This window comes from Perognathus longimembris, chromosome 16, assembly GCF_023159225.1.
Source record: "Perognathus longimembris pacificus isolate PPM17 chromosome 16, ASM2315922v1, whole genome shotgun sequence".
NCBI classification, from domain to species: Eukaryota; Metazoa; Chordata; class Mammalia; order Rodentia; family Heteromyidae; genus Perognathus; species Perognathus longimembris.
The window spans coordinates 34,241,480-34,265,365 of NC_063176.1; the positions used below are offsets into that span (position 1 = coordinate 34,241,480).

Below are 23,886 nucleotides of genomic sequence, written 5' to 3' on the forward strand. Positions count from 1 at the left end.
ACAGCAATTGTGTCAAGCTTCTAGCCTGATAAACTGCTTTGCAATATTCCTATGGAAGTTTCACTAAACTTATTCACCAAACCAATATTGTTGGCTAATATATATGACAAATTAGGTTCCATCTCAAGTTCCATTTCTGAGGCAATGGCACCAGGCACCCAGTTTTATTGAATGCAACAGTTGTTTCTGTGACCGTTGGCGTCTTTAAAGCGTAGCCGAATTTTAGGTCGGTACTTTTCCAAATACAGAAGCTGCTTGCTGTTAAATGCTCCACGCTTTTGTCTTATGAACTGTACTGCATCTTCATATTTCATTCCACCTTCAATTAGTGCCAGGGCAACAAGCACTGGAGCTCTTCCAAGGCCTGCAACACAATGTACTGCAATACAGCAACCAGGTTCTTCACAAAATTTTATTTTTACAACCAGTCATCAACAATCTGGTTAGAAGGTGGTGCGCCATCATGAAAAGGACAATCGAGAACATGGATGCCTTCTTTGTCCACCACAGTAGTGTCATAAGTTGCTTCAAATACTCTTAAATTGTGCTAACTCCATACTTCTTAAGTTCCTCAATACACTTGTTTAAGGTCGCATTGGTTGGATTGTGTGTAATAAGGAATCTCATGTTTTTGTACGTGACTTCCACAGGAGCAGGGCGGTTCATTCGAGCCATGTTAACTTACTTAAACACTCAATAGGGTTATGAAAGAACTTAAAAAATCGAATACAGGAATTATGCAAAGAAACTGAAGTCTACTTCAATATACTCCACTTAAAATTCTCAGTGCTTTATGAAACTGGGAGTAATGATAAATGAAATGAACCTCTTATTGGGAAGTAGCAACTCTTCAATCCAGTAATACCGAGGCAATAGAAAGCAAGTGCACTGACCCCATCCAGGTCAGAACTCTTGGAAAATGCTCTGCAGATTGCAATTCAACACGTCTGTGTCCAGGTTAACCACTCTTGCAGGGGCTTCTTGGTGGAGTAGTAATGGATTTCTACAGTTCACTTGTCTGCATAGAGGTCGTGCTGTGCCTGGCAGTAATCTCCACTGCCCTTCAGAAACTCCATAAATGTGTGACCAAGAACACCACAGAACTGAGGAATATGTCTACTCATTGAAGATTGTGGCCTAATCATACAGCCGGTCCCAAGACGGCAGCGACACAGGCGGCGGCGGCTGCAGGGCAGGGAGCGGCGATGGTCGTCGCGGGGCGGGGGCGGCGGCGGCGACGGTGGGCGGCGGGGAGGCACCAGACTACCATGCAGTGAGCCTCTCCGCGGAGAGCACAAGGGCGAGCCGGCCACGTCCCCAGGAGCCAATGCACGTGCTGCGGCTCCTACTGGCTTTTGTACCCTCCTCTATGCCCCATTCCAATACCTATTCAATCATAGCAATCTATGAAATGAAATACTTTAATAATTCCTCTTTTTTTCTTTACATTTCAGTTTGCTTCCCCAAACCTGCCTTCCCTAGTTGGTAGCTTCCCTAGAACTGCCTTACAAAAGCCTAAGGGTTTACTGTGATCCTTGCATACCCTTGAACACACTCCAGCCCCCAAACTTATGCACAGATAGTCTGGATCCAGTATTTGATTAGCAATTCATACTCCCTCAACTACCAAGAGGTAATTAGATCATAAGGCATCTGCCTCCATCAGTGGGTGAATCCATCAGTGGATTCACAATCGAATAGCATTCTTGGGAGCTAATGGGAAGTGGAATCTCACTCAAGGAAGTAGGTCACTGCAGACATGTTCTTGTGAACTCTATCTTGTCCTGGGGTCCTTGGAATTTCAGCTCTCTGATTTCTGTCTACTACTTAACCATGCACTCCCAACTATGATGCTCAGCATCACCGTGAATGAGCCAAGAAGCAACTGAGCCAACTGCTCATGGACTGAAACCTCTAAAATTCCATCTTCTTAAAAAAAAAAGAAAGAAACTATAGTCTATTCATTCCACTTGTTGCTAAGAAAGGGGGAAACCACTTAAAGGAATGATGAGGTTGTTTCAGTCTTCCAATGCAGAATAATTATTGTAAATTATGTATTCATCTATTGGCTAACAATTCTTTCTCACATACTTATGACTCTTGCTTGCATTTAGTCTGAATCCAGTCATCTTGTACCCAGGACACTTGAGACATCGCGAACCAATGAAAATTTCACAAGCCATTCCCCCATTGATGAACATCAACCACCCTCCTGGTAAAGAACAAATACTTTAAACAATAAGATTCAATGTGGGGGTATTTTTTTCCTTTGAGTCAATGCATTATTTTTGTAAGGGAGAATTTATGGTACCATTTGTCTGTAGACAAATAACATAGCAAGGTTAAACATGGGAAATTTGGTAGATATTTTCTGAAGTCTTCCACATTGAAATTCAAGCTTTCCTTCCCACACATTCATTGACTATCTCCTCAACATTATAATTCAGGTGCTGGCAAAGTTTCCAAAACACTGTGCTGCTTCACACTGTCCTACAGCTTAGAAAGTATTTCTTGCATCCACTTATTTCCTTAACTTTTGCAACTTGTTCAGTTGAAAATATGGTACAAGATTCACCTCCCAAGGAAAAGCTTTCCTAACTTCACCAGTTTTGACATGTCCCTGCTAACTCACAGCAACCTGAATATCCTTCTCGCAAGACATTTCTTTACTTGAAACAACTTATGTAAATATATATGTGCATGACCAGCTCACCTGCCACAAGTCTCATCACTTGTCACTGTGTGTTTGCATTCTCTCCTGGTGCTTACCCTGAGCACACAATGTGTAAATGTTGGACAAATATCAACACAACTAAAATGAGTTCTAAGACAAGAACCTTAAGCTTATAAAATCATAATCACCACAAGAATGAATACAATGATTAACATTTATGAAACATGAATGATTTTTAGTAAATTTCTACTGTCAAAGTCATTATCATTTTAATTAAATCTTTTTAAATTCAAATTACTATCCTATCTATGTAATCCACTGACAATGATTACCCATTCTTTATAGTATAATTTACAGCTAAGCAGTTTTTTCTTATTTTTGTTTGTTGTTGTCATTGGAACTCAGGGCTTGAGCTCTCTCTCTGGATGCTTTTTACTCAAGGCTAGCACTCTACCACTTGAGCCACAGCACCACTTCTGGATTTTTCTGTTTACGTGGTGCTGAAGAATCCAACACAGGGCTTCATGCAAATGACACCAGCACTCTACCACTAACACCAGCACTCTACCACTAGGCCTTATTCCCAGCCCCACCTAAGCAGTTTTTAAACTTCATCTTTTAGGTTGAAAGCTATATGGGCTTTCTTTGTGTTTTGTCTTTTGCTGTGGTTTGAGCATATCTTCTCCAAAATACACGTGTTGACACTCAATAGCCAATGTATTGAGAGGTTAATGGATCTTGAGGGATTTTCACTAAATGAAGATTTGTTTCAGGTTCTTTGGGCAAGCTGAGTAAGTGATATCTGAAACTCCCAGCTTCCAACACTGAAGTTTCCATTGCTTCTAAGGCCCTGAGGTTACCAGAGATGGTTGAGGAGGTGGAAAGGAAAAGGTAGCAGAAAAGAGAAGTCCAAGAGATGATCACTGTGTACTTCACGTTTTATTAGGTTTTATTATCTTCACTAGTACTTAACATGCACAGTGTGGCTCAATGTTAAGGGGCCTTATAAAGATGCCTGTTCTGATTGTAAGGCAGATTAGGTTTCTATATCTGACAAATTCCCCTAATAATGTCAATGCGGTTAGTCTGCAGTTTGCTCTGTGAGCAGCACTAAAGGATGTAGGCAGCAGTGAGATAAATTCCTAGTTCTTGTAATGTCCATAGTCTCCCTCATAGACTTTAGTGCTAACAACTCACATACAAGGCAGCAAAGACTGATTGCAGAAAAGAATGCTGCAGACCTAGGTAGCCTGGAGGTCTCCATAGGTAATAACCCTGGAAGTTGCCAGAATCTTACTCTTAGCTCATGCTTGTAATAATAATTACTTGAGAAGATGAAAATGGGAGGATTCTGTCAACTCAGAAAAGTCCACAAGACTTTATCTCCCCAAAGGAAAACCTGGATGCAGTGGCATATACTTGCAATCCCAATAATGAGAAGCCTAAAGAAGACAGATCATGACACAAGCAAATGCCTGGCCAAGAATCAAGAACCTATCTCAAAAATAACCAGTGAAATACATGCTGGAGGCATAACTCAAGTAGTAGAGTGACAGTTTAGCAACCATGGAGATCTAAATTCAAATCCTAATTTCACAAAAAAAAGAAAAGAAAGAAAAGAAAAAAGAGAGAGAAAAACACAAAGAATGGGAAGGACTCACAAGAAAACAATCAGTAAGCCCCCAGATAGTTTAAATATGTTCTCCCAAATTCTTTCTTGTCTCTCTTCATCATCCAAATGGAGAATGTTATTTACTACCTGCATATGTCTGCTTTCTTATCCCAGAGAGAGCAATAAAGAAAGGTTGATACCATGGACAGAAAGTTGCAGATATTTGCTTCCTACTGGCTTCCACAAACAACTCCCTAGACCCAAAGCGTGTTCACTCTGGCAGAGAAATCACCTTCCAAAGAGAGTTAAACTATCAGGCCAAAGAACCAGCCTTGTATTCAAATAGCCTGGCTCGCCCTTATGTGTAGGTGTCTAGGTGACAAGCCCATGGAAGACAAATGGAGACCTGCCCACACACAGCAGTGAATTGCTTTGGAAAATTCCGTGGTGCGTGACATGTTGCTTTTCTGTACTCTCACATTTTGTAACAGGATCAAAGCTACACTTTCAAAGTACAGTTTCACAAGCTTGAGTATCTTTGCAATAGAAATTTCAGGATGGTATAACTGCGATGCAGTGTTCATAGAACCCTGGGAGGGCTCTTCGGGACATCTAGCAAATGTCTGTTCATCATGTCAACCTGCAGCCACAGTGCCAGTTCTGGGGCTTGAACTCAGGGCCTGAACACATACTGCCCCTGGCTCCTTTTTACTCAAGGCTAGCATTTTGCCACTTGAGCCACAGCCCCACTTCTGGTTTTGTTTTTGTGTTTTTTTCTATATATGTGGTGCTGAGAAATCGGACCCAGAGCTTCATGTATAAGGCAAGCACTGTACCACTAGGCCATATTCCCAGAACCCTGTTCCTTGTCTTTCTTTCCCATTCTGATGCTATGTTGTACAAAAGGAAGCATGTAGCAATTTTAAGGACATAATGCTTTAGGCTTTGGGAAATGTCTCTAAAGTCCAGGTTTCTCATTCATAAAATGTAGATAATAACCAGATATGTTGTACTAAGAAACTTCTGCAGATTAAACCAACTGATACAACAAATTCTCCCCAGTTAGAACTTTTGAATAAACATACTAAAACTATTACAAAAAATGAAAATATTGGCAATTAACATCCTGGGTGATCTAAGATAGAATTATTTCCTGGATCTGGAACATCATGAAAGAAATGTTTATTCAATTCCTTGGAAGTATTCTGAAAAAAATTAGAAGTCTTGGTATATATGAGACATTCTTTCTATGGACAGACTGCTTCTGGGGTGTGCGTATGTGTGTGTGTATGTGAAAAGTACCTTGAAAAATATTATTTTCCTCTGAAGAAATTAACATGAATATAGTCCCCTATCTTAGATGAAGAGAAAATAAGCTTCATTCTCTTTTTTTGAACAAGGGTGTTTTTCTGGTTTGTTTGTTTTTTTCCCCCTAGGATCTGCTGCTTTAAGTCAATTGCAATTTTTCTTTCTTTTTGATACTCAAATCAGCACAGCTTGGTCTGGAGAGCTCTTTTTAAGTTGGCTCCTGAGTCCTGTCAACACTACATCAGAACATTTCAAAATGTACTTGATTTTGGCAACAAAAGTTTCTCTACTGTTCTTGAAATATCTCATCGAAATATGAACCATTCCTCCCAAACCCACTGAGGATTTTACTTGAATTTTGCCATTTCATTCTGATCTCCCTAATTGGAATTTTAATTCATCAGAAAATGATAAACTTTTTTTACTTTTATAATTCAATGAACCAACTAGTTTTACTATTTTATTAAAAGTGGCATACCCATTTGACTTTGTAAATCTACCTATAAGAGTGGAGTAGAAAAGACAGTACCAATATCTCAAGTGATTGCTAAGATTTTTACTCTGCTAAGATTTCATGAGCATTATTCTCTTCACTCAAAGCCTAATTTATACCAGTATTTCTGACTATCCTAAGGAGGCTCCACAAATATTCTCATTTTTACAAAGTTATCTTCCTAAGAGTTACTATTACCTCTAGTAAGTTTAATTTTTCAATTATATGTGAACTTAAAAATTTAAGACCAACTACTTGACAAATCCTAAGAAATATATTTATCCCTTTTACAGAAAGATAAAATTTGAATTCTTGGTGTTCAGTTTTCTAAAGTTAATGATGAAAAGGTTCACATCTATAATAACAAGCAACTTTAGAACTGGAAAATATTTTTTCAGTGTACAGACAGAAACCTGGACTCTAGTATATATAGAAAAAGTTCAACATTTCAGCTCAGTAGCTAAGCTTTCACAAAGGATTCCTGTACAAAGAAAACATTTGCCCTAAAGAAACTTCCTCCTTACTTCAAGTCCTTAGAAGCTAAGCCACCTGACCATCTTTTCTACCACAACATTCTTCTACCAGTTTCCCCTGATCCTAAACAAGTCAGGGCTTTTGTACAGTCTATAAAAATTCCTCACCGGTTTTGCTAAGTGAGACAAGGGAACTGACTAAGATAACCTAACTAGTGAGGAGGAATTTACATTTTCAGTAATTCATTAAGCAAGCTGATCTTGATGTTCATAAGATCAGAGACTCACTCTATTTTCTTTGTCTTTTTAATTCTCATGGAGCCATACCACACCTGACATCAGATAAACATTTTCTTCCCCTGCCTCATGATTCTGATAAGAATGATAAGAACGAATTATGCCTTCGTTACCTACAAATTCCTTTTTTGGTGGAAATAAGGAACACATAGTTCTTTCACATGGAGTCTCTGAATAAATATGTGCTAGTTGAATGAACTAATGACATGGCTAAGATGGCTCTGAGCCTAAGATCACCAGGTCAAAGGTTAAGTTTCCTCTCCATTCCAGAAAATACAGATTTGTGCCTGTGTCCCAGCTTTTATTACTACTTCATGAAAAGAAACTGTAATAATCTTGGTTACTCCAAGTCAAGGAATAATAATTTATTTTCCTTCAAGGATCATTAGCTGAAGAAAAGAGAAAAAAAAAGTTGCCAGAGGTCACATGGAATATTATAATAGTATGTTTTCCTTTTAATAAGATTATAACCCATAGCAATTTGGAGCAAAGTAGAATTATATATCTATAAAGTAAATACAAATGGATATGGCTCTTCCATTTTCAAAAATTGTGTAAGGAGACAGAAGAAAAATATATTCAGTGAACACAATATGCATAGCGTTTGTCTGGTTTAGGAACATAAAGAAAAGCAGATGAACAAAATAGAAATATTAGAGATCTAGAAGATAAAATACTGAAAGAGAAAAAAAGAAAGAATAAAACACAGCAAGAAATTCAAAGATAATGTCTCTTTCTAAAAAGCTTTTAAAGCAATTAAATGCTTTAAAGTGAAACTTTGGTTTTGCTCTTCTGGGATTAAATAGGAATGCTTAATTAAAAACTGTAAAAATGGAATTTATTCTAATTTCTATTGTTTGTTTCCAATATCTTAAAGGCATTAGTGGAAGTTATGTAGTCCTAACTTCAAAGGAAATCTGTATTTCCTCTTCTATCCATTGGGAGTTTAACTATATATAAAGAAAATATGATTAACAGTAGTATAAACATACAATTTCCTTTTTCACAGAACAAGATGTGTAGGCTAAGATGACAGCAACATGCATTCACTCAATGATGTCATTGGGTTCATGAATTCTTGTCTGTTACAATGTTCTTGCCATGCATACTTTCTTCTCTAGCTCTAGAGAGCTCCTGAGCCTAAAGTGCAAAGAAAGAAGAGTGGAGCCAAGTACTGGTGGCTCACATCTGTAATCTCACTACTCAGGAGGCTGAGCTCTGAAGAGTGAAGTTCAAAACCAGTCTGGTACAAAAGTCCCCTTGAGACTCTTATCTCGAATTAGCTGTGACTCAAGCTGTTAGAGCACTAACCTTAAGAAAAAAGCTCAGGTACAGCACCCATCACTGATGGGGGGAAAAGGCAGAGAAGAATGGGACTAGAGGAAGGTGAAGAACATGTGTGAAGGAGCATTTCCAGCTCAATGGGCTGTCTGTGCCCTGAGTGATTAAAAACAACAGTGTTTTTCTTAATTGTATCTATCTATCTATCTGCCTATCTATCTAGTACTGGTACTGGGGCTTGAACTCATTGCCTGGGCACTGTCCCTGAGCTTTTTTGAGCAAGATTAGCATTCTAGCACTTGAGCCATGGCTTCTTGGTGTTTTTAAGTGGGATAGCTTTGAGCATCAAACCTCAGATCTTAGCCTCCTAAGTAGCTAGGAATATAGGCATGAGACAGGGGCACCTGTCTTTCTCACTTTGAAAGTCACATCTCTACCTTCTTTAATGAAGAAGACAATAGCCATTCTTTTCTGGAAATCATGTTCCTTGATCTGTTGACAGCAGAAGGATTCACATGGAAGGATTTCCTTCCATGTGAAATGTTGTAACTATGCAACTATACTGAGACTTGCTATTGTACTCATTTATTCAATGCCATAGTCTAACTTACATAATCAAAGTAATAGTAAAGTATCAAACTTTTAAAATTCCAAAATACAAGTATAATGCACAAAACCTTGTCAAGACTTGCCAGGTCTTTATCAATTTATAATTTAAAACACCAAGCTGTTTTTGTCAAGCAAATTCAATTCTTGATAGATTCAATTTTTCATTTAGTCTCAAAAGATAATAAGATGGAAGTATTTTCCTTCATGTATATTCAGTGAATATGGCTCAACATGAATATTCTCATCTTCTGTTATGAAGCCTCAAGAAAACACAGATGATTTGTGAAACAAATTATGTATTTTCTTCTCAGATTCTTGGGGCAATGATGTCTGACTCCAATTTAGGATCCCTTACAATTAGTTTTATTAATATCATCTGTTAGCTGTCATAGAAAAGGATTTCTGGAAAGTATTCATAAAACTATAGCACAGCATGTATCTTAACAGTATTTTCTTGTATTTGTAATTATATATGTATTGTGTGTGTAAAATATTAGTCTAAAAATATGTGACAAATCTAGAAAACTTAATAGATATGCTTCCTGGATAGTAGTATTTTTATGTGTAGGTATGTGTGGCCATGTACATGTGCAATAATGGTATACATATTTTTATCAAAGCTCTGGTTACTATCCATTAGAAATGTGCAGATTTCAGTCTCTTCTGTCAGTTATTAGCTATATACAATTTTCAAGGATTTTTTTATCTTTTATTTCTGCACATTTATTTTCTAAAATACTGCTTAGACATTAGTGGGTGTTTATTGTTTACAGAATGAATTCCTTTAAAAAATAGCACATATTAGACTTTTTTATTGAAGTCAGTGTTTATCCATTCTTTCACATATTCTAACCAAGATCTGATAATCCATATATGTGCTGGTGTTTGTACCAATAGATTCAAGGTGCTGCTGTTGTGTTTTAGAGAGACTGTAATAGCAGAATAAATTCACATTACTAATACAGCCCTCGGTCTATTGCTCATGAAGTATAAAAGGTTGACACTAGATGCTTTCTTATCACTACTGTGGAATCAAATAAAAAAGCTGCCTCAAAGTAATTCTGTTACATGCCATTATTAACCTGGACCATTGTTGTTTTAATTTCCTGTTTGGGGAAAAAGGTGGCATTTTATCAACTTTTCTTAAGTTATTTGGAAGCAAAGAAATGCTTTAAAAGTATAGAACTGTCAGTCCTTGATTTAATTTACAAGCTAATAAATTCGCCTGTTGTTCTTTCCTGAATGCTGGCCAAAGAGATAAAATTCCTGAGTCAGAAACAAAAGGATTTTATTAACCATGTTGCAGCAAACAGTAGATGCATCAAGACTTTTGCAATGTCTCTTCTTGCCACAGTACTCATGGGTGGAGGGGTGGGACAGGGGGAGACATGGAGTAGCCCAGATAGATGCTATGCTTATAGAGGTATTTGTAGCTGAAGAACATGGAGATTGGGAAATTCACTGCTTTTATGAACTAGAGAAAACATTTGCTCCATCATCTTTCAGAATTATCAAGTACATAAACAACCATGAAAAAATGGCCCCAGTGAAGAGCAATCAGGTCTTCTACTCTTGACATACCCAGCAAGATATGTAGGCAAAGTAGCCTACAGAGGACTCTGTCTCCCAATAAACTTATGTAAGTTTTCATCATCAACTGAAGTTTTCAAAATTCTTTATTGCATTTTTGATTTGTCTCATTTTTCACCATGACTTCCTCTTTGAAGGATAATCTTGTATTCTTCAGAGAACATGAAAAAAGACTATCTCTTCCCAGTCCAATAATTGAATCCTACTTGGTGTCTATCACTACTTTCTATGCAGGTAACAAAGAATAGATGAAAGACTATCAAGGAGAGTGGTTGTAGCAGAAAGCAGGGATTGAGGGTGGAGAGCTTTATATACTGTGATGAAGACTTTGGACTTCAAGAAAATAGGAAGTATTTAAGGGTTTAAAGTGAATGTGTGAACTGATTTAACTTTATTTTAGATAATGGCTTGGAACTTGCAAAAGTAGAGAAAAGGAGGCTAATTAGGAAGCAGTTGTATGAATGTGGCACAGCTCAAAATGTAGGTGTTAGAGTGCAGACAAAAAAAAAGGCTTGGAAATACTTGAAAGGAAAATTATCCCAGTTACAAGTTTAATTGAATGTAAGAGGTAAGGCAGAAGATTCCGGGAAAGTATGTAAGTTTCTGGCTTGAGCAAGTAAGTAATGACAGTATTATTCATTGACATAGAAAGCTAAGAAGGTACTTGAAAAGTAAGAGATTTCATTCTTCTGTGGTTTTATGGAAATCTTTACAGTCATTCTAGGAAGAGAAACTTGGGTTGAATTGTTTACCTCACTACAGTGAGTGTCCTAGAGGACAAAAGTACACAAATTAGCATATAAATGCATGAAATCTAGAACTTCTAATCTAGAACTTCTAATCAATAATAAACTGTGACCTGAACAAAGTACATTCTCCTAGATAATCCTTGGGAAGACCAATAAAACAATAATCCCATATAACTGTAAAAGAATATTCTATTCACCTTGTGGCCTTATTTCCAGGGTTTGAATGTTTTTTTCTTGATACAGAGTACTTGGTAAGGAAGTTGAAGAAGTGAATTGATAGGGTCTGGTCAATAAGCAGCAGCTCAATAAAAGATGAGTTAACTGATTTAATGAATAATAGATTTACAGAATTGTGGAAAGAATTGAGAAAAACAAGCCAAAGGGGATAAAATACTCAGGACCAGCAGCAGGTAGCTCCATGAAGCCTGCTAAGGAAAGGGATGACTGTCAAAAACAGAATGGAGAAATTTTTTTCCAGCTATTTATGAAATAAAGATTAATATCCAGAGCTAAAAGAGCTAAAACTATTGAACACCAAAAGAAAAAAGAATCAATTTCATAAATGGACAAGTTAGATAGTTCTTTTTTTGTTTGTTTGTTTTTGTGGGGGTTTTTTGTGTGTGTGTGTGTGTGTTTTTGTTTTTTTGGTTTTTTTTTTTTTGGCCAGTCCTGGGGTTTGGACTCAGGGCCTGAGCACTGTCCCTGGTTTCTTTTTGCTCAAGGCTAGCACTCTGCCACTTGAGCCACAGCGCCCCCTCTGGCCATTTTCTGTATATGTGGTGCTGGGGAATTGAACCCAGGGCCTCATGTATAGGAGGCAAGCACTCTTGCCACTAGGCCATATCCCCAGCCCACAAGTTAGATAGTTCTCAAAAGAAACACAAATGGTCAATAAATCACATCTTTAACCATAAAGGAAATGCAAATCAAAATGGCACTGAGACTCCATGTTACCTGAGTCAGAATGGTTATCATCAAGAAAATGAATTTTAAAGGCTGGTGAAGAGTAGGAAAGGATCTAAGGATTACTTATACACTGTTGGTGGGTATACAAATTAGTGCAGCTGCTATGACAGTCATAGTAGAAAGACAACAACAAAAATAAGTTTCCATACAATCTTGCTATAACTTCTATGCATATAACTAAAAGACTATAAGTCACTACACAATAGAGACGCCTGCACCCTGATGTTTATAGCAACACTATTCACAATACTCAATCTGTGAAATCATCCTAGATGACCATCAACTGATGAATGGATAAAGAAAATGTGGTACAGAAGCACAATAGAGTATTATCTAGCCATAATGAAGAATGAAATCATGTCATTTGCAGAAAAATTGGATGAAAGTGGAGATCATGCTAAAAAAAATAAGAAAGACTCAGAAAGACAAATACTGTGGGGGTTTTTTTTCCTTCTGAAGGGTTCTAAAGAAAATCATAGACATGAACATAAATGGAGGTCTATTAGCGAGAACTAGCAGGAGGTAGAAGGGCTAAAAGACCAGGGTGAAGGGAGGAGAATGATGAAAAGGTCATGATGAAACACATTTTCAAAAATTGCAATAAAGATGAAAAAGGGGATGGGAGAAATAGGCAGAGTCGTAGGGTAAATATGATGAAAGTATATTTATTATACTTGTGTATGTCAGTATCACAATGAATCTTCCCACAAGAGACAATTAATGTGTTCTAACAAAAAATGTTTTTCAAGGGAAATAAGAGAAATTTAAAATAAAACTTTGAGCTCTGTAGTTGTAGCAGCCAAATTCCTTATTTAAATATATTGGCTTTTTTTTTGAGGGGGGTCAGGGGGCTTGAACTCAGGGCCTGGGCACTGCACCTGAGCTCTTTTTGCTCAAGGCTAGCATTCTACCACTTTGAATCATAGCACCACTTCCAGTTTTCTGATACTTAATTGGAGATAAGGGTCTCACAGAGTTACCTGCCTGGGTTAGTTTTGAACCATGATCCTTAGATCTCAGCCTCCTGAGTAGCTAGGATTACAGGCGTGAGCCACCAGCACCTGGCCATATCGGCTTTTGATAAAGGAATGAAGTCATTGCTAACCTTCCTGAGAAAGAGGACGCTAAAGGAGCAAGTGTCCTGTGTTTACCCTTTTTCTACACTCAGACCAAATGCTAGTGACTGCCAATGGCCAAATCCAAACTTACACCAACAGCCAACAAAATGTTTATGTAGTTTACGCAGATGATATTCTTGCATAGAGAACCAAAGGAGAATGCTAGATAGTGGACACAGAGAGGCCAGAGGAAAAAATCTAAAGGCTAGAAGATAAACCTTAGAGAAAAAAGGTGATATTCATTGCAACAGAAAGAGAAAAGGGAGATGAGTACAGCTCCAGGATAGTTATTATTTAGGGGCAGGGATTAGGGGACTTCTACTGAGTGAATTAAATTTTCTTTATAATCATTAAAGTGAAGTCATTGTGTGAGAATGAAGATAGAGTTCGTAGAAATTGGGTTGAAGTGTTGAGAAAAATAAATCTGGAATTGTCTTACCATCAAAAGAGAAAACAGACCAAATAAATCAGATAGGCTTTTATGGCAGTGGGAGCAGAGAGAATTAAGTGGGAAGATGACAAGCGGAGAGTGGAACCCATCTTCAGTGCCGTTGGTTTTTCTCAGAAACATTGAATACACTGGATGTTCTTCCTCCATATTACACATGTTGCTTCGTGAAAGCAGCTGTATACTTGAGAAAACTATTTTTATTGGTCAGGAAGTCTGGGTTTACTTTTAAGGAAGTCCCGTGAGGAAGCCAGTTCTTCAATGTGAACTGGTATCCTTACTTGTGTTTCCCCTTGCTGTGTAACCTTTCCCATAAGAAGCATCACACAACCCAGACTAGGCTTTCTTAATACCATTTACTCAAGTAATTTCTCTATCTGATGTGTTTCCCAACTTCCTTTTGGCTAAGCTGATGTATTGTCAAGATTGAGTTCAGGGGGCTGGGGATATAGCCTAGTGGCAAGAGTGCCTGCCTCGGATACAGGAGGCCCTAGGTTCGATTCCCCAGCACCACATATACAGAAAACGGCCAGAAGCGGAGCTGTGGCTCAAGTGGCGGAGTGCTAGCCTTGAGCGGGAAGAAGCCAGGGACAGTGCTCAGGCCCTAAGTCCAAGGCCCAGGACTGGCCAAAAAAAAAAAAAAAAAGATTGAGTTCAAGTGGAAGGATCAGTGCTGACTAACCAGAACTACACTAAAGGAATTCTTGTTACAAATGAATGCCTTCTTATATTGTTTGTCAGGAAATAGAGAGTAGAAGACCAGTGGTTATAATTGGAATGAATCAGCTTCATAAGTTAGTAATATATTTTATTGTTCATGTATATATTGCCATTCTCATTTTCAAATGAACAAAATTAGCAAATGTGTTCAGTGTATCAAATGTTATTAGTTCTAAGAAAAGGAAAGCAAGCATTCAGGAAGAGCCCATGCTAAAAACTAACTAGAAATATTTGTAAAATATCAACTTGTGATATATAATGAACTTAGAAAATTAATTTCATTACTTTCAATTTCAGAAGACATTTCTTTTATAAATCTATGGAAAAGGAATTTTAACTGGTTTCCTAAGAGATGTTGATGTATAGGATATGTTCAAGGCAAGCACTCTTGCCAGTAGGTCATAGTCCCAGTCCAGGTTATATTCCATAAACTAGGCAGAAATGTAATGTGCCAAAATATCACCACATACACACATGAGGCACAGATTTTAAGTTTTTTTAACTAAACTTTATTAACAGGTCTCATTGGTAATTTACCATTATCAATCATTGTGATACACACACACACACACACACACACACACACACACTCTTCAAGAATGCCTTGAGTGAAGGTTATTAACTCAGAGACACTAGAGGAAAGCTAAGTGAAAATGGGACCTATAGCATGATTAATTTGAGAGCTATATTTGTCTCCTATGGGGGAAGAAAAAAAGCTACAACAATGGCATCTCTAATAGCTACTACCTCCAATGTGAATCCCTAAGTTTTCCAAAGTGAAATATTCTTTTTCTAGTTCATCTTAACAAATTCTGATTAAAGCTCAAGCAAGAATTTCTTGAGATGAATTAAGAAAATAATTTCTTGAAGTACCATTGTTGCCCCCCCCCCAAATTATAATCTATAAAAATCACTGAGATCATGTCCAAGTCTTATTAAATCTCATTCTTCTTTTTAACCACATATTTAGTTGACTTTTATGCATGGCCCCACTCCACTCTGAGAACATAAATGCTTTACGTGCAGGACTTTTCAAAGGCCACATCATGTATGGTTTCATGTATATGAAATATCCAGAACAGACAAACCTATAGAAATAGGAAGTGGCTTTATGGTTGCCAGAGACTGATGAATTAAGGAATGAGTGGTTGCTAAGGGGTATAGCCTTCCTTTTTGGAATGATGAAATGCACTGAAATTAGATTGTGGTGATTTTTATACAATTCTGTTAGTATACTATAAAGAATTAAATTATAGACTATAAGTGGTTGTTATGGGCTATGAATTATAAGTTGAATTACATTTCAATAAGGCTGGTTTTAAAAAGTAAAGAGAAACTTTTTCTAAATCACATGGAGAAACAGAGAAGCCAGAATTGGAATCCATATTTTCCCAATGAATACATTCCTTTATCCTGTAATGTTCTTGTTCCACGGGTAGAACTACTGGTTTTTTAAAGCCTTATTTTCTAAAAAGTCCTTACTTTTGTTTTAACATTTGAATGTCTGTGCTTCATCCTTGTTCTCTCCTTCCATTCCTTAACCTCCTTGTAAGTTCATGCTCTCCTTGACCAGCTATTTAATTACCTACTTTTAATATTCTCAACTCAGCTTTATTTCTGGTTTTGGCTGCAATTCAGGTGACTTCTCATACTATTGATCTAGTTTCTCCACTCAGGAGATTTAGGGAACTAAGTGTGTGAAAGGTGGTGGGTGGGGATTACAGGAAGTAGATGGCTTTAGCAGCAGGTGGGAAACCACAGGACAATAGCATAGCTCTATTGCAGGAGTCTTATTACATCCATAGAAATGAGAGACTGGCACGGGTTGTTTAACATGATACCCTTACTCAGGAGGTTGACTTACAGCCAGTGTGTAAGAAATGCCATTTTCCAGATGACTTCCTCTCCTGTTACAGAGTCTGGCTATGGCTCCCTGCAAAGTGCTGGATCTTCTCCACATTCTGGTGTTGGAGATACTTATTTTGCCTTTTCCCTCTGCTGGATTTTTCCACTCACCTTTTTTTAATTTTAGATTTCCTATTGTAGGAAGATGAATTATTCCCTTATGAGTTCTATGATTTGATTATACAGACATATATTCATATATGTCTCTCTCTCTCCGTGTGTGTGTGTGTGTGTGTGTGTGTGTGTGTGTGTGTGTGTATCACAGCCATTGTGATATTTCTAACTGAGGTCAAAGGCATAAAGTAAGTATGAAAGAAAGTCACAAGGCAACACCAACACATGTTCTCCCTCTGCAGACTACAAAGATGGAACCTCCTTGTTTATGGCTGTCAATATCTAAGGGTATCATGTTAATAGTTCAGTTTTCCAAATGAGGGTGTCAAATGTCATTTTCACTTGTATAAAATTAGATTTTGCTCTGTGTAAAAAACATACTCTGATTTCTTTAAGCAGCGTTATATTCACTTGCTCTTTATTGTTATTCATGCTGCATTAATCCTGTTATTGGGGTAAGTTGTAAAAGTTTTATAGAAAAAGATGTACTAATATTGATAACTTTATGTTCAACTTAGCATTTAATAGTAGTTATATAGTAAGATTTGCCCAAATCTCTTGGGTGGTGATGGAGCAGTATCATGAGATCTAAATTCAAATAATAATAATTCTAAATAACAAAGAAGTGAACATCAAAACATATTTAAAAGAAATGCTTGCCTTGGTACCTTTCTTAATAAGTATCTTTGTGGGACACCTACTCCTCATTAGATATGAAGGACTGATTCGTGTCTTATTCCCCCAGGTAATGAAAGACACTAAGTGCACAAGAACAGGCTTGACTGACCACAGGCTTGTCCACAGGTAGGTATTCCAACCTAGGCCTGGCTGAAAGTCCCATCACCCCAGGAGGTTACATTCCATTCTGGACCTAAGCAAAAGCACCTGGCCCTAGCCCTCCCTATAATTACAGCCTGATATTTACTCCTTTGTTTCCTTGTTAAGACACATAGAAACCCAATCCCAAAATCCAGTCCCTTGCACAACCTCGAAACCTGTGAGAAAGTCTGTGCCCCTCACTGACAATAAACAGTCCTCACCTGTTGACCATTGAGTCTGGCCTATTCCTTTCCATTCTTCCCCCATTTTCCTAACAAGGTAGACATCTAAGCATCTTATTTTGTTGCAGTGTTCATAAGTATGAGTTCTCCTAGTGAAGGAACGAGCCCCAGTCTGTTTCATAACCCATCAAAGCCTATGCATCTAGTAAAAGGCAGAAACGGAATTCAAAGTCACCTACATTGGATTATGAACTCCAGACACTTCCCTACTTGCTTCCCAGCAGGGCTTTGACTTTGTGCTTCCAGACTCCTTGACCTCAGCTGCTTTGTTTGCTCTGCAGGCCTCCAGAGAAAAAGCAAGCAAAAAACAACTCCCTCCTTTTCAACTGCCTTTGAGAGTAAGTGAAAGAAAAGGCTTTCATGTGTATTTCTCCTCCATCCAAAGGAAATATTTTCTGCTTTAAAAGGAGTAAAATTGAACCTTGCCTTTTTCTATGTCAAGCTAAACTGGCTATTTAGACTATAATCATATCATTAAACTTTAGCCCTGGGGATTTAATTCCCTTTCTCTGTTCAGAAGAATTGGTTTATAATATATTTAGCACACTTTTCAAGTGCTGAAAGAAAAGGGAAAACCTGTCAATCTCAAATTCTATACCTGGCAAACCTATCTTTCAGTTAAGAAGGGAAGAATAAAAGTAGCTCATTAGAGAAAACCTAAAAGAATCTATCTGGCAGACTGACTCTCAAAACAAACAAACAAAAACCTAAAAGGAATTCTCCAACAGAAAAAGAAATAAAAGGAAGAAGCAATGAAATAGATAAAAAGGAGTAAAATAGAATGGGAGATCCTTCTCTTCATGAAGTTTTTTAGTCATGTTTAATAGTGAATATAAGCATTAATGATGGTACCATCTGAACATATGGCAGGAATGTATAGACGAAATAAATTTTAAAAGTGAGGAAAATTGAGAGACTTAAAGTAAAATTTCTATAATATACCTGAAGTAGAGTATAGAAATATAATTTTCCAGCAGACTCATCATGATTACATACATTCACTGAAACACCTAAGCAATCAGTAAGAAATCAATGTGAAAAAGGGGAACCCGGCAATCGGCAGACAGGCTGCCAAGAGCGCAGAATTCATATAGCGGGAGACCCCACGGACACAAGGCAGGGTGCGGACCAAGACACACACCGGCAGCGACAAGAAAGTCGGGTCCACACCGGGTTCGGACAAGGGAACCCAGCGCGGCAGAAAGAGGGAACGGGGGAAGCCACCACGACACTTCGCCAACCCCTGAAGGGCTAACGGCTGCGCGGGACACAAACACAAAGCAGCACAAGTGAGTCCCCCATAATCCCTTCCCCCAATGAGAGACCCAAGCCTGAAAAGAAGCTAGATCTCCCTCCCTCCCCCTCCCCACTCCCGAGGGAACAAAGAACCCCCAAATCAGGCGGGAAGCTTCCATCAGGCGCTGGGAAGCCAGTTTAGCAGGGGAAGGGCGGAACAGCCCCAAGCCCCCAAAGGTTCCTGAGCTGGCAGAACTGGCCCCGCCCCCTTCCCAACAGGGGCCGGGGGACAGCCGGCAGGGCAAGCCCCACCCGAGGCACCTGGACCTCACAGACTCTTACAACTAAAATCACAGGCGCTGGTGGGCAATACCAGCCCAGCAGGGTCACCTGAGCCTGATCACGTCCCCCCTCCTCGCAACGGAGGCGAGGTCTGAGGGTGCCAAGCCACACCCGGACAGTCGATCCCACTGGGCCCCACACATACCGCCCCCCCCCCCAACGGACTCGCGGGAGGGCGCAAGCACAACCCAACAACCCAGGGCTCGCTCTGGGAGGCATATCCTGCTAAAGTGCATGTTGTACTGGACAACAGCGCACAGGAGGGCGGGGCCCCCGGAAACAGCGCCCGCTCTGGTAGGCGTGTACCCTGCACTGGTGGGCGGGGCCACAGTGGCAGCACCTGCTGCCACAGATACACCTATACAGGAGGGAGGAAAGAGCTACAAATCAAACCTGAGAAGCCACCCAGATTTCCAGATGCGCAAATCACAAAGAAACGTAACTCAGTTCATCAAAGGACAAGCCAACTCGCCAGCTCCAAAAAGCAGCACAACTGAAGAGGAGATGGAGACTAAAAAAGCAAACGAGGCCATGTTAACAGGAATGATCGAAAGCGTCAGAAACGAAATCAGAAAACAATTCCAGGAGTTTAGAACGGAAATCTGGAAGGACGCCCAGGAAGCCAAGAAAGAAATGGAAGCAAAAATGGATACAATGCAAGCCTCGTTTAAAGAAATGGAAGCAAAAATGGATACAATGCAAGCCGCCTTTAAAGAAAATCTCCACATCCTGAGAATTGAAATGCATGAAAAAATAGATTTAAAATACAACTCTTTAAAGGAAGAAATTTCCACGATCAGAGCTGATATGACAACCATGAATAGCTCTCTGACATCCATAAACTCCCCAATTGAAACCATAACTCAAAGAGTGGACCATATAGAATCCTGAATCTCTCGCCTGGACGATGAAGCAGCTGACAACAACCAGAAAATGACCACTCTCCAAGAAAAGGTGAAGCTTCAGGGAAGATTAATCCAGGAACTAATGGACAAAGACAAGAGATATAATCTGCGCATAATTAGAATAGAAGAAGGAGCCGAATATCAGAACAGAGGGCTTAATCATGTTCTCAATAAAGTTATTGCAGAAAACTTCCCCAATCTCACAGGGGACCCCATCCAGGTAACCGAAGCCTATAGGACACCTGGCAGGCCAGACCCCAGGAAAACAACCCCAAGGCACATAATATTCAAGACTACAGACCTCAAGATTAAAGAGCAAATTCTGAATTCAGCCAAAGCGAAGAAGGAAACTTTTTTCAATGGGAAGAGGATTCGAATAACATCTGACTTATCCAAACAAACTTACCAAGCTCGAAGTGAGTGGAAGAACACCATCGAAGTACTCCAGAATAACAATTTACAACCTCGGATCAAATATCCAGCGAAATTGGAGTTCACATTCGAAGGGAGAACCAGATCTTTCCACACCAAAGAGGAGCTAAAGGAGTATGTGAATAAAAAACCAGCCCTACAGCGAATATTAAGAGGGGAACCCCACCCAACAGAGATCGTAAAAGACACACAGACAGAATCAGAAAGAAACTTCAATAGCCAAAGTCCAGCAGAAAGACAAGCTCACTAAAGACAAGAAGAAAAAAAAAAAAAAAGAGGAAAAAACAGCCCAACAAGAAAATGGAAGGAGAAAAAACACCCTTATCCTTGATCTCTTTAAATATAAATGGCTTAAACTCCCCGATTAAGAGGAGCAGACTGGCAGAATGGATCCGCAAACAAAAAGTTGACATCTGCTGTCTACAAGTACCCACCTTACAGCAAGGGACAAAAACAGGCTTCGAATGAAAGGATGGAGCAAGATCTACCAAGCAAATGCACCCACCAAAACGGCAGGTGTAGCCATTCTGATCTCAGACAAGCTGGACTTCTCTTTAAAGTCCACTCAAAAAGACAAAGAAGGACACTACATATTAATACAAGGAAAAATCCAGAATCAAGACATCACGGTGATAAATGTATACTCACCGAACAAAAGAGGCCCGACATATGTCAAGCAAATTCTCACAGAATTACAGAGCGAGATAGACGCAAACACAATCATAGTGGGTGACTTTAATACTCCTCTCTCTCCAAGACACAGATCCAACACTCAGAGGATTAGTAAGGGAGCTGAGGACCTAAATAACACCATTTCCCAAATGGATCTAACAGACCTATATAGAACCTTTCACCCTACAGAAACCCAATACACCTTCTTTTCAGCAGCCCATGGATCATATTCCAAAATAGACCACGTCATAGCCCACACAAAGAACCTCATCAAATACAAAAGTATTGACATCATCCCATGTATTATATCTGATCACAGTGGATTAAAGGTAACCCTCAACAACAAAGGAAACCACAGAGGCTATACACACTCTTGGAGGCTAAACCCCATGCTGCTATCCAACACTTGGGCCACAGACCAAATTAAAGATGAAATCAACGAATTCATAAGCCACAATGACAAAGAAAACACATCACAAAGAAACCTATGGGACACAGCTAAGGCAGTACTGAGGGGCAAGATCATTGCACTCAGCACCCACATTGAAAGAATGGAAGCAGAGCAGGTGAATACCCTCACGATGAAACTGAAACAACTGGAGAAACAAGAAATGACAGAATCTAAAACGACTAGGAGGGGAGAGATCACAAAGATTAAAGAAGAGATAAATCTGATTGAAAATAGAAAGACCATTCAACAAATAAATAAGACTAAAAGCTGGTTCTTTGAGAAAATAAACAAAATTGACAGACCCCTTGCAAGACTCACAAAAAAAGAAGAGAAGAGACTCATATACGTAAAATCAGGAACTCCACTGGAAAAATTACAACAAGTACACACGATATTCAAACAATCATAAGGAGCTATTTCCAAAACCTCTACTCAGCAAAAAACAATAATTTTACAGAAATGGATCAATTCTTACAGAAGTACAAACTGCCCAAACTGAACCAAGAAGAAATAAATCAACTAAGTAAACCAATAACTTACGGTGAGATACAGGAGGTAATCAAGAACCTCCCTACTAAGAAAAGCCCAGGCCCAGATGGATTCACCAAGGAATTCTACAAAACCTTTGGTGAGGAGCTAATACCAATACTCCTCAAACTCTTCTGCGAAATAGAAACAGAGGGAGAAATCCCAAACTCATTCTATGAAGCTAATATCATACTCATTCCCAAACCAGGCAAAGACCCAACAAAAAAAGAGAACTACAGACCAATATCACTAATGAACACAGACGCAAAGCTCCTCAATAACATATTAGCTAATAGGATCCAGAAACTGATCAAGAAAATCATACATCATGACCAAGTAGGCTTCATCCCTCAGTCACAAAGATGGTTCAACATCCGCAAATCAATCAACGTAATTCACCACATAAACAGATCTAAAATTAAGAATTACATTGTTATCTCAGTCGATGCCCAAAAAGCCTTTGACAAAATACAACATCCATACCTATTAAAAGCTTTGGAGAGAACAGGAATAGATGGAACATTCCTCAAAACAATAAAAGCCATATACAACAGACCAACTGCTAATATCATATTAAATGGAGAGAAGCTTAAATCAGTCCCCCTAAACTCAGGAACAAGAAAAGGATGCCCACTCTCCCCACTTCTGTTAAACATAGTGCTGGAATCCCTAGCCATAGCAATAAGGCAAGAGGAGGACATCAAAGGGATCCACATCGGCAAGGAAGAAATCAAGTTATCCCTATTCACAGACGACATGATCTTATATCTGAAGGACCCAAAAAACTCAGTATCCAAACTCCTACACCTAATAAACCAATTTGGCAAAGTAGCAGGATACAAAATCAATGCACAAAAGTCAGCAGCTTTTCTGTACACCAGCAATAGACAAACAGAAAAGGAAATTATGGAAACAATTCCATTTATAGTAGCCAAAAAAAGAATAAAGTACCTAGGGATCAACTTAACCAAGGACGTGACGGACCAATTCAATGAAAACTACAAAAATCTAATAAGGGAAATCAAAGAAGACACAAGGAGATGGAAAGACCTCCCATGCTCATGGGTAGGCAGAATCAATATAGTGAAAATGGCCATATTGCCCAAATTGTTATACAAATTCAATGCAATCCCTATCAAAATCCCAGCCACATTCTTCACTGAAATAGAGAAACCAATCCATAAATTCATATGGAACAGCAAAAAACCTAGAATAGCCAAAGCAATTCTAGGCCAAAAAAATAGTGCAGGAGGCATCACCATACCAGACTTCAAGCTCTAATACAAGGCCATCATAACAAAAACAGCATGGTATTGGTATAAAAACAGATCGGAAGACCAGTGGATTAGAATTGAAGACCCAGAAATAAAACCGCACTCTTACAGCCAACTGATATTCGACAGAGGAGCTAAAGACATACAATGGAAAAAACATAGCATCTTCAACTACTGGTGCTGGGAGAACTGGGCAGCCATATGCAGAAAACTCAAAGTAGACCCAAGCCTATCACCATGCACCAAGATCAACTCAAAATGGATCAAGGACCTCAATATCAGACCTGAATCCTTGAAACTACTGAAGGACAGAGTAGGAAAGACACTAGAACTTATAGGCACAGGAAGGAACTTCCTGAATAGAGTCCCAGGGGCACAACAAATAGGGGAAAGACTCAACAAATGGGACTACTACAAATTAAAAAGTTTCTGCACAGCTAAGGTCATAGCCACCAAAATAGAAAGACAGCCAACGATATGGGAAAGGATATTTACCAGCACAGCAACAGACAAAGGCCTGATATCTGTCATCTACAGAGAACTCAAAAAACTAAGCCCCTCCAAGCCCAATAAACCTATTAGGAAATGGGCAAAAGAGCTAAAGAGAGACTTCACAAGAGAAGATATA

General features: G+C 38.9%; 1 pseudogene; it reads right to left on the bottom strand.

Annotated features, from left to right (window-relative positions):
* On the bottom strand, window positions 1-23,324 carry LOC125364612 (annotated as a pseudogene).
* Window positions 23,325-23,886: the final 562 nt, after the last annotated feature.